This window comes from Aethalodelphis obliquidens, unplaced genomic scaffold (genome assembly GCF_003676395.1).
Source record: "Aethalodelphis obliquidens isolate GAN/ISIS:26980383/991018 unplaced genomic scaffold, ASM367639v1 scaffold76, whole genome shotgun sequence".
In the NCBI taxonomy this organism is placed as follows: domain Eukaryota; kingdom Metazoa; phylum Chordata; class Mammalia; order Artiodactyla; family Delphinidae; genus Aethalodelphis; species Aethalodelphis obliquidens.
In genome coordinates, this window is record NW_020838020.1 from 4995136 (window position 1) to 5007390 (window position 12255).

Consider the following 12255-nt stretch of genomic DNA (forward strand, 5'->3'; position numbering starts at 1 on the left):
GTTAACCTCAAAGGACTATTGATTCCTTTGAGGTTACCGCATTAATAACATAACAAGGTGAGTTCAAGATTTGCCTGAAGGGATTTTTTTTCTGCTTCATTCCTTTGTCCTTCATTTCTTCTTGTTTATACCTGAAATTGAAAATGTAAACAACCTCAAAAATTGACTCTGTTTTCTCATAATACAGAAAACCAAAATATTAGACAAAAGAGTAGTACTTCATGAAAAAGATAACTTAAATAAGAGCTATTAATGTAACTTTCTCTTTCGAATGTTTGTCTGTCTTTCTGTCTTTGTCAATTAAAAAATCTTAAACTTTCTCACAATTTTTATGTCACTGTTTTACATATAGATTATAGCTTATAGTGTTACTACATATGCAGTCCTGATTTTTGTGTTCAGTTTATATTTTAAAATCATTGAATGGCTTACTATCTCAGGATCATCTGTACAGAAACAGAATTATTTTTATTCATGTCCAAGGGTATCCCTAATGTTTTTCTTTTATCATATTAAGATTACAGAGACACCTTTTGGAACATAGTATGTACCTAGTAATACCTTTAGTAACTCATAAGTAATTATCTTGCTTGGACTCTTTAACATAATATGAATACCTAAATATTTTTTTCCACAGTTCTTTGCTAAATAACTTTGTTTTTTAAGTCCATATATTTGTTCATGGGTAAGTCTGAGAAGGGAGTCTAGGAAGATGAATTAGGAAAAGAAAGTGAGAAAAAAAGTAGCCCTATTCCAATGACCTTAAAGATGAGAAGAGAATGCATTTTCTGAATTTGATTTAAAAGTGCAAAAGCCTAAATTTGAGTACTTGCTGGATTTATTTGATTAGACTCACACCCTCCTTTGAGGTTTTAAGGTGTTGACCATTTATAATATCTTCAATTAAAATCCTCAAAAATATCCGTGAGCAGGTCCTAAAAGTGGTCATAAATGAATACTTGAATTATAAGTTTCTAACTCCGGATAGTTTTCCCTAATTAGAGTAATGCTAGCTGGCAGAAAAAGAAAATGTAATACATGTTAACTTAATTCAGATTCTGGGGGGAAATACAAATATCCAAAAGTTCCTTTCTATCTCAACATTTATTTTCTTCAATTCACCAACCATCCTGATATTTATTTAAACTCATATTCATTTAACCCCATAGAAACATCATGTATAAGAAATGGAGGAAATTAATAACAATTAAGATAAAATACCCATTTTACAAATAAGAAACTCAAAGACAAAAATCACAGAGGGAATGTGAGTAGAGTTAGTATATGGTGCACTATTCTGGTTTATAAAATTAGAATACTAATTGATGAAATAAAGTACAAGGTTGAGGCATCATTGAGTACTTTGTAGAAAAAAAAGTTAAACTGCCTTCAACATCAATGTCATTTCCCCTCTATAATCAAGAGGTTAGTCCAGAGGCCCTTCTAAAACATTGGTGCAAATATTTTTTTAACTCCCAAAATAATTCGTGAAGGAAATACTTTCCCATAGGAGCTTCCAATCTTAAAGATAATACAAACAATTATTTTGCTATTTAGTGTTTGTTGGCAATTGAAAAGGAGAAAAGTGCCTTTTTAAGCCAGAAAAACATTAATCTATCAGGCACTTCTCCCTATGAAACCAAAAAAAAAAAGTCTTAGATCAAAATATGTGTTGGCTTCAAGTCCTTGGGAATTTTACCTGATTTTAATTCCTTCAAATGCTAGAAATTTAAGGCATCATCCTCAGGTCCAGAGGTATTTTGTAGATACATAGAATCTTGTTTGACATTTTAGGAATTATAAGAGAAAAGGGAAATGAAAAGACAGTTGTAGAATACAATGATAAAAGAATAGAATAAACGTCATTTAATGTTTTAAGAAACCAAATATGGTTGTTTTATGATACACAAAGGATCTTTTATTCAAATTCTCACTTAGTGTATAGAGGAAATTTTAGCTATGATCAGTTTGGCAAAAGGAGCATTGTAGGTTGTTAATTTTAGAAAAAATGAACTTTTTTTGGTGCTTTCCACAAGTATTAAATATCACATCTGGAAGTAAAAAACTACTTTAAAACAAATAAGATATATTTTTATACTTCTATGTATGCTTCATTGAAATTCTTTGCTGTTGTTTCAGACTTATTATAGAGATTAATAAAGTAAAATCTAAAATACTCAGAACGTTTTCATCTTACAAACTGCCAATACATTAAAATACTTCTCTTTAGTGGCTATGTTTTATCTTTCTCCCAACTCTCAGCTTCATGTATTTGTAATTGAAAATATTGCATGTTAATGGCTTGAAGAAACACTATTTAGAAGTTTTTAGTTACTTAGTACAGGAAAATTTGAAAATATGTTGTTGATATAATGAAGGATATCAAATGTTAAACCATTTTCTGTGATGTAAATAAAGACCAATGCTAATTAGCAATGTGAGAAAGCAATATTTTGATACATTTGTATTATTTACATGAGGAGCTTATCTCTGGAAAGACATTGGTAGAGACTGAATAGTTGTCTCTCTCCAATATTCGTATGTTGAAACCTAAGCCCCAATGTGATGGTATTTGGAGGTAGGGCCTTTGAGGGTTATTAGGTCACGAGGGTGGAGCCCTCATGAATGGAACCTGTGCCGTTATAAAAGAGACCTCAGAAAGCTTTCTTGCCTCTCCTGCCGTGTGAGGACAGGGTGAAAAGTTGTCAGTCTGCAGTCCAGAAAACGGTTCCCAACAGAATCTCACCACACTGGCACCCTGATCTTGAACTTCCAGCGTCCATAAGTATGAGAAATAAATTTCTGCTATTTATAAGACCCTCAGGCTATGGTATTTGTTATAGCAGCCTGAACAGACTAAAACAGACATGTAATAGAATTTTCATAAAATATTCTGCAAAGTTCTCAATAATGTGGGAGGATTAATCAATCTGGTTAATTTTCCAGTTAGTACAATTTCCCCCACTCCTCAAGCTAATACAAAACTCCACCACTTTTCCTTCTGAATTCCTTTCATCTTTCAAAAATCAGTTCTTTACTGAAAGCCTCTAACATTCATTACTTAGGTTTTTCTGAATATAGTGAGAGAAAATGCAAGTAATGAGTAAAAAGAAGAGTGCTTCCTAATGTAATACAAAGGACTCTATTCCATTTCATCTATCAGCATGACTTACTTACACCTTTTTGCTTTAGCTCATTGAGCTAAATTTACTCATAACACATTTTGATAGATGCCAGCAAATAGTCCCTTGGTTTCCAAAAATAAGAAACACTTCTTTTAGTCCACCAAAAGGGAAAATAATTCTTGAATGTGTCATGAAATTACAGATTCACCTATCTTTCAGGACAATGGGAACCTCATTATAGCCCTCTCTTAAATTTTTTTTTTATATTTTATTTTTTTAACATCTTTATTGGAGTATAATTGCTTCACAGTGTTGTGTTAGTTTCTGCTGTATAACAAAGTGAATCAGCTTTACGTATACATATATCCCCATATTCCCTCCCTCTTGTGTCTACCTGCAAGCCTCCATATCCCACCCCTCTAGGTGGTCACAAAGCATGGAGCTGATCTCCCTGTGCTATGCAGCTGCTTCCTACTACTTATCTATTTTACATTTTGTAGTGTATATATGTTAAGGCCACCCTCTCACTTCATCCCAGCTTACCCTTCTCCCTCCCCATGTCTTCAAGCCCATTCTCTACGTCTGTGCTTTTATTGCTGTCCTATCTCTAGGTTCTTCAGAACCTTTTTCTAATTTCCACATACATGTGTTAGCATACAGTATTTGTTTTTCTATTTCTGACTTACTTCAATCTGTATGACACACTCTAGGCCCGTCCACCTCACTAAAAATAACTCAATTTAGGTTCTTTTATGGTTGAGTAATATTCCATTGTATATATATATATGCCACATCTTTTCTTTTTTAACATCTTTATTGGGGTATAATTGCTTTACAATGGTGTTTTAGTTTCTGCTTTATAACAAAGTGAATCAATTATACTTATACATATGTTCCCATATCTCTTCCCTCTTGCATCTCCCTTCCTCCCACCTTCCCTTGCCCACCCACCCAGGTGGTCACAAAGCACAGGGCCGATGTCCCTGTGCCATGCAGCTGCTTCCCACTAGCTATCTACCTTAAGTTTGTTAGTGTGTATATGTCCATGACTCTCTCGCCCTGTCACAGCTCACCCTTCCCTCTCCCCATATCCTCAAGTTCATTCTCCAGTAGGTCTGTGTCTTTATTCCTGTCTTACCCCTAGGTTCTTCATGACATTTTTTTCTCTTCTTAACTTACATATATATGTGTTAGCATACAGTATTTGTCTTTTTCTTTCTGACTTATTTCGCTCTGTATGACAGACTCTAGGTCTATCCACCTCATTACAAATAGCTCAATTTCGTTTCTTTTTATGGCTGAGTAATATTCCATTGTATATATGTGCCACATCTTCTTTTTTTTAATTATTTTTATTTATTTATTTATTTATTTAACATCTTTATTGGGGTATAATTGCTTTACAATGGTGTGTTAGTTTCTGCTTCATAACAAAGTGAATCAGTCATACATAAACATATGTTCCCATATGTCTTCCCTCTTGCATCTCCCTCCCTCCCACCCTCCCTATCCCACCCCTCCAGGCTGTAACAAAGCACCGAGCCAATATCCCTGTGCCATGCGGCTGCATCCCACTAGCTATCTACCTTACTACGGTTGTTAGTGTGTATATGTCCATGACTCTCTCTCGCCCTGTCACAGCTCACTCTTTCCCCTCCCCATAACCTCAAGTCCGTTCTCTAGGAGGTCTGCGTCTTTATTCCTGCCTTACCCCTAGGTTCTTCATGACATTTTTTTTTCTTAAATTCCATATATATGTGTTAGCATACGGTATTTGTCTTTTTCTTTCTGACTTACTTCACTCTGTATGACAGACTCTAGGTCTATCCACCTCATTACAAATAGCTCAATTTCATTTCTTTTTATGGCTGAGTAATATTCCATTGTATATATGTGCCACATATTATTTATCCATTCATCCGATTATGGGCACTTAGGTTGTTTCCATCTCCGGGCTATTGTAAATAGAGCTGCAATGAACATTTTGGTACATGACTCTTTTTGAATTTTGGTTTTCTCAGGGTATATGCCCAGTAGTGGGATTGCTGGGTCATATGGTAGTTCTATTTATAGTTTTTTAAGGAACCTCCATACTGTTCTTCATAGTGGCTGAACCAACTCACATTCCCACCAGCAGTGCAAGAGTGTTCCCTTTTCTCCACACCCTCTCCAGCATTTATTGTTTCTAGATTTTTTGATGATGGCCATTCTGACTGGTGTGAGATGGTATCTCATTGTAGTTTTGATTTGCATTTCTCTAATGATTAGTGAAGTTGAGCATCCTTTCATGGGTTTGTTGCCAATCTGTATATCTTCTTTGGAGAAATGTCTATCTGGTCTTCTGCCCATTTTTGGATTGAGTTTTTTTCTTTTGTTTTGATATCAAGCTGCATGAGTTTCTTGTATGTTTTGGAGATTAATCCTTTGTCATTTGCTTCATTTGCAAATATTTTCTCCCATTCTGAGGGTTATCTTCTGTCTTTATGATTTCCTTTGCTGTGCAAAAGCTTTTAATTTTCATTAGGTCTCATTTGTTTATTTTTGGTTTTATTTCCATTCCTCTAGGAGATGGGTCAAAAAGTTTGTTGCTGTGATTTATGTCATAGATTGTTCTGCCTATGTTTGCCTCTAAGAGATTTACAGTGTCTGGTCTTACATTCAGGTATTTGATCCATTTTGAGTTTGTTTTTGCATATGGTATTACTGAGTGTTCTAATTTCATTCTTTTACATGTAGCTGTCCAGTTTTTGCAGCACCGCTTATTGAAGAGGCTGTCTTTTCTCCATTGTATATCCTTGCCTCCTTTTTCAAAGACAAGGTGACCACTGTGCATGTTTTTTCCTCTGGGTTTTCTATACTGTTCCATTGATGTATATCTCTGTTTTTGTGCCCATACCATACTGTCTTGATTACTGTACCTTTGTAGTATAGTCTGAAGTCCAGGAGCCTGAATCCTCCAACTCCATTTTTGTCTCTCAAGATTGCCTTGGCTATTCAGGGTCTTTTGTGTTTCCATACAAATTGTGAAAATTTTTGTTGTAGCTCTGTGAAAAACTACCATTGGTAGTTTGATAGGGATTACATTGAATCTGGAGATTGCGTTGGGTTGTATAGTCATTTTCACAATGTTGATTCTTCCAATCCAAAAACATGACATATTTCTCCATCTGTTCATATCATCTTTAATTTCTTTCATCAGTGTCTTTTAGTTTTCTGTATACAGGTTTTTTGTTTCCTTAGGTAGGTTTATTATTAGGTATTTTATTTATTTTGTTCCAGTGGTACATGAGAGTGTTTCCTTAATTTCTCTCTCAGATTTTTCATCATTAGTGTATAGGAATGCAAGAGATTTCTGTGCATTAATTTTGTATCCTGCTACTTTACCAAATTCATTGATAGGCTTTAGCAGCTTTCTGGTAGTGTCTTTAGGATTTTCTGTGTATAATTTCATGTCATCTGCATACACTGAGTTTTACTTCTTCTTTTCCATTTAGATTCATTTGATTTCTTCTTCTTCTCTCGTTTCTGTGGCTAAAACTTCCACAATTATGTTGAATAACAGTGCTGAGAGTGGGAAACCTTGTCTTGTTTGTGATCTTAGTGGAAATGCTTTCAGTTTTTCACCATTGAGAATGATGTGGGCTGTGGGTTTGTCATATATGGCCTTTATTATGTTGAGGTAAGTTCCCTCTATGCCTACTTTCTGGAGGGTTTTCAACATAAATGGGTGTTAAATTTTGTCAAAAGTTTTCTCTGCATCTTTTGAAATGATCATATGGCTTTTATCATTTAATTGGTTAATATGGTGTATCACATTGATTATTTGCGTATATTGAAAAGTCTTTGCATTCCTGGGATAAATCTCACTTCAACATCGTGTATAATCCTTTTAATGTGCTCTTGTATTCTGTTTCCTAGTATTTTATTGAGTACTTTTGCATCTATGTTCATCAGTGATATTGGCCTGGAGTTTTCTTTTTTTTTTTTTTTGACATCTTTGTCTGGTTTTGGTATCAGGGTGATGGTGGCCTCATAGAATGAATTTGTGTGTTCCTCCCTCTGTTATATTTTGGAAGAGATTGAGAAGGATAGGTGTTAGCTTTTCTCTAAATGTTTGAAAGGATTGGCCTGTGAAACCATCTGGTCCTGGGCTTTTGTTTGTTGGAAGATTTTTAATCACAGTTTCAATTTCTGTGCTTGGGATTGGTCAGTTGATATTTTCTATTTCTTCCTGGTTCAGTCTCAGAAGGTTGTGCTTTTCTAAGAATTTGTCCATTTCTTCAAGGTTGTCCATTTTATTGGCATAGAGTTGCTTGTAGTAATCTCTCATGATCCTTGTATTTCTGCAGTGTCAGTGGTTACTTCTCTTTCATTTCTAATTCTGTTGATTTGAGTCATTTCCCTTTTTTTCTTGATGACTCTGGCTAATGGTTTATATCAATTTTGTTTAACTTCTCAAAGAACCAGCTTTCAGTTTATTCACCTTTGCTATCATTTCCTTCATTTCTTTTTCATTTATTTCTGACCTGATTTTTATGGTTTCCTTCCTTCTGCTAATTTTGAGGGTGTTTTTGTTATTTTCTCTCTAATGGCTTTAGGTGTAAGATTAGGTTGTTTTTTTGAGATTTTTCTTGTTTCCTAAGGTAGGATTGTTTTGCTGTAAACTTCTGTCTTAGAACTGCTTTTGCTGCATCCTATAGGTTTTCCTTCATCATGCTTTCATTATAATTTTTTCTAGGTATTTTTTGATTTCCTTTTTGATTTATTCAGTGATCTCTTGATTATTTAGTAGTGTATTGTTTAGCCTCCCTGTGTTTGTATTTTTTTTACAGTGTTTCCCTCTAATTGATATCTAGTCTCTTAGAATTATTGCTGGAAAAGATACTTGATATGATTTCAATTTTCTTAAATTACTGGGGCTTGATATTTGACACAAGATATGATCTATCCTGGAGGATGTTCTATGAGCACTTGAGAAGAAAGTATATTATGTTGTTTTTGGATGGAATGTCTTATAGATATCAAGTCCATCCTGTTTAATGTGTCATTTAAAGCTTGTGTTTCCTTATTTATTTTCATTTTGGATGATCTGTCCATTGGGGAAAGTGGGGTGTTAAAGTCTCCTACTATGATTGTGTTACTGTTGATTTCCCCTTTTATGGTTGTTAGCATTTGCCTTATGTATTGAAGTGCTCCTGTATTGGGTGCATAAATATTTACACTTGTTATATCTTCTTCTTGGATTGTTCCCTTGATCATTATACAGTGTCCTTCTTTGTCTCTTGTAATAGTCTTTATTTTAAAGTTTGTTTTGTGTGATATGAGAATTACTGTTCCAGCTTTCTTTTGATTTCCATTTGCATGGAATATCTTTTTCCAACCCTTCACTTTCAGTCTGTATGTGTCCCTTGGTCTGAAGTGGGTCTCTCGTAGGCAGCATATATCCATGTTTTGTGTTTTTATCCATTCAGCGAGTCTATGTCTTTTGGGCGGAGCATTTAATACATTTATATTTAAGGTAATTATCAATATGTAAGTTCCTATTACCATTTTCTTAAATGTTTTGGGTTTGTAATTGTAGGTCTTTTCCTTCTCTGTGTTTCCTGCCTAGAGACGTTCCTTTAGGATTTATTGTAAAGCTGGTTTGGTGGTGCTGAATTCTCTTAGCTTTTGTTTGCCTGTAAATGTTTTAATTTCTTCATCAATTCTGAATGAGATTCTTCCTAGGTGGAGTCATCTTGGTTGTAGGTTTTTCCCTTTCATCACTGTAAAATTGTACTGCCACTTGCTTCTGACTTGCAGAGTTTCTCCTGAAAGATCAGCTATTAACCTTATGGGGATTCACTTGTATGTTATTTGTTGCTTTTCCCTTGCTGCTTTTTAAAATTTTATATAATAAATATATGTTATATTTGTTATATTTCATTAATTACCATTGGCATACATGATAAAGAGGAAATTATTTTTGAATTTTATTTTATTTATTTTTTATACAGCAGGTTCTTATTAGTCATCAATTTTATATGCTCAGTGTATACATGTCAATCCCAATCACCCAATTTATCACAACACCACCCCCATCCCCTGCCGCTTCCCCCCTTGATGTCCATATGTTTGTTCTCTATATCTCTGTCTCAATTTCTGCCCTGGAAACTGCTTCATCTGTACTACTTTTCAAGATTCCATATATATGTGTTAATATACAGTATTTGCTTTTCTTTTTCTGACTTACTTCACTATATATGACAGTCTCTAGATCCATCCATGTCTCAACAAATGACCTAAACTCAGTCTTTTTTATGGCCGAGTAATAGTCCATTGTATATATGTACCACATCTTCTTTATACATTCATCTGTCGATGGGCATTTAGGCTGCTTCCCTGACTTGGCTATTGTAAACAGGGCTGCAATGAACATTGGGTTCCATGTATCTTTTTGAATTATGGTTTTCTCTGGGCATATACCTAGTAGTGGGATTGCTGTATCATATGGTAATTTCATTTTTAGATTTTTAACGAACCTCCATACTGTTCTCCATAGTGGCTGTATCAATTTACATTCCCACCAACAGTGGAAGAGGGTTCCTTTCTCTCCACAGCGCCTTCAGTATTTGTTGTTTGTAGATTGTCTGGAGATGCCTATTCTAACTGATGTGAGGTGGTACCTCATTGTAGTTTTAATTTGAATTTCTCTAATAATTAGTGATGTTGAGTAGCTTTTCATGTGTTTCTTGGCCATCTGTATGTCTTCTTTAGAAAAATGTCTATTTAGGTCTTCTGCCCATTTTTGGATTGGGTTGTTTGCTTTTTGCATATTGAGCTTCATGAGCTATTTATATATTTTGGAGATTAATCCTTTGTCCGTTGATTCATTTGCAAATATTTTCTCCCATTCTGAGAGTTGTCTTTCCATCTTGTTTATGGTCCTTTACTGTGCAAAGTTTGAAGTTTCATTAGGTCCCATTTGTTTATTTTTGTTTCCATTACTCTAGAAGGTGAATCAAAAAAATATCTTGCTGTAATTTATGTCAAAGAATGTTCTTCCTATGTTTTCCTCTAAGAGTTTTATAGTGTCCAGTCTTACATTTAGGTCTCTAATCCATTTTGAATATGTTTTTGTGTATGGTGTTAGAGAGTGTTCTAATTTCATTCTTTTACATGTAGCTGTCCAGTTTTCCCAGCACCACTTATTGAAGAGACTGTCTTTTCTCCATTGTACATCCTTGCCTCCTTTGTCATAGATTAGCTGACCATAGGTGCGTGGGTTTATCTCTGGGCTTTCTATCTTGTTCCATTGATTTATATTTCTGTTTTTGTGCCAGTACCATATTGTCTTGATTGCTGTAGCTTTGTAGTACAGACTGAAGTCAGGGAGTCTGATTCCTCTAGCCCCACTTTTTCCCTTAAGACTGCTTTGCCTATTCAGGGTCTTTTGTGTCTCCGTGCAAATTTTAAGAGTTTTTGTTCTAGTTCTGTAAAAAATGCCATTGGTAATTTTATGGGGATTGCATTGAATCTGGAGATTGCTTTGGGTAATATAGTCATTTTCACAATGTTGATTTTTCCAATCCAAGAATATAGTGTATCTCTCTTTCTGATGGTATTATCTTTAATTTCTTTCTTCAGTGTCTTATAGTTTTCTACACACAGTTCTTTGCTCTCCCTAGGTAGGTTTATTCCTAGGTATTTTATTCTTTTGTTGCATTGGTAAATGAGAGTGTTTCCTTAATTTCTCTTTCAGATAATTCATCATTAGTATATAGGAATGAAAGATTTCTGTGCATTAATTTTGTATGCTGCAACTTTACCATATTCATTGATTAGCTTTAGTAATTTTCTGCTGGCCTCTTTAGCATTCTACATGTATAGTATCATGTCATCTGCAAACAGTGACAGTTTTACTTCTTCTTTTCCAATTTGTATTCCTTTTATTTCTTTTTCTTCTCTGATTGACATTGCTAGGACTTCCAAAACTATGTTGAATAATAGTGGTGAGAGTGGACATCCTTGTATTGTCCCTTATCTTAGAGGAAATGCTTTCAGTTTTTCACCATTGAGAATGATGTTTGCTGTGGGCTTGTTGTATGTGACCTTTATTACGTTGAGGTAGGTTCCCTCTATGTCCACTTTCTGGAGAGTTTTGATCACAAATGGGTGTTGAATTTTGTCAAAAATTTTTCTGCATCTATCGAGATGATCATATGTTTTTTCTTCTTCAATTTGTTAATATAGTGTATCACCTTGATTGATCTGCATATATTGAAGAATCCTTGCATTCCTGGGATAAATCCCACTTGATCATGGTGTATCATCCTTTTAATGTGTTGTTGGATTCTATTTGCTAGTATTTGGTTGAGGATTATTGCATCTATATTCATCAGTGTTATTGGTCTGTAATTTTCTTTTTTTGTTCTATCTTTGTCTAGTTTTGGTATCAGGGTGATGGTGGCCTCATAGAATGAGTTTGGGAGTGTTCCTTCCTCCACAATTTTTTGGAAGAGTTTGAGTAGGATGGGTGTTAGTTTTTCTGTAAATGTTTGATAGAAATCACCTGTGAAGCCATCTGGTCCTGGACTTTTGTTTGTTGGATGATTTTTAATCAGTTTCAACTTCATTACTTGTGATTGGTTTGTTCATATTTTCTATTTCTGACTGGTTTAGTCTTGGAAGTTTATACCCTTCTAAGAATTTGTCCATTTTTTTCAGGTTGTCCATTTTATTGACATAGAGTTGCTTGTAGTAGTCTGTTAGGGTGCTTTGTATTTCTGTGGTTTCTGTTGTAAGTTCTTTTACATTTTTAATTTTATTGATTTGAGTCCTCTCTTTCTTTTTCTTGATGAGTCTGATTAATGGTTTATCAATTTTGTTTATCTTCTCAAAGAACAAGTTTTTATTTTTATTGATCTTTGTTATTGTTTTCTTTGTTTCTATTTCATTTATTTCTGCTCTGATCTTTATGATTTCTTTCCTTCTGCTAACTTTGGATTTTGTTTGTTCTTATTTCTCTAGTTCCTTTTGGTGTAAGATTAGATTGTTTACTTGAGATTTTTCTTGTTTCTTGAGGTAGGCTAGTATAGCTATAAACTTCCCTCTTAGAATTTCTTCTGCTGCATCCCATACGTTTTGGATC